The following is a 438-nucleotide window of genomic DNA, read 5'->3' as shown; positions in this document are numbered from 1 at the left end:
TACAGAAAGTGAAAATGCGATGAATGATAAGGCTACAATGAACAAAATCTAGGGATCTTTTCCTTTTCATGGGCAACTCGATTAATTAATTTTCTTTAACTAAACACTTTGAAACTTCGGATACTGGTAGAATGTGTCATATAGAACATCTTTTACTCTTAGCGTTATTGAGAAAAGTTTCTATTTACGAAGTTATTTCGTGTTAAAGTTGTCGTATTTCGGTAATTTCAACCAATCAATGACGTGTATTCAGCTAAATAAAATTACTGCTGTTGTATGTCAACAACTATCGGCGGTGCATATTTCGTTTGTCACTGGTATTTATGACATCGTTCGTGCGTTTGTACTGGTTTTAGCTTTAGGGTTTTAGGGTTAGGGTTAGGATTGGGGTTTTAGGGTTAGAGTTACGGAAAAAAGTGAAAAATGAAGAAATTGGAG

The sequence above is a fragment of the Octopus bimaculoides genome, chromosome 3 (genome assembly GCF_001194135.2).
Source record: "Octopus bimaculoides isolate UCB-OBI-ISO-001 chromosome 3, ASM119413v2, whole genome shotgun sequence".
Lineage (NCBI taxonomy): Eukaryota > Metazoa > Mollusca > Cephalopoda > Octopoda > Octopodidae > Octopus > Octopus bimaculoides.
The sequence above is the reverse complement of the archived record's forward strand: the minus strand, read 5'-3'. Positions refer to the sequence as shown.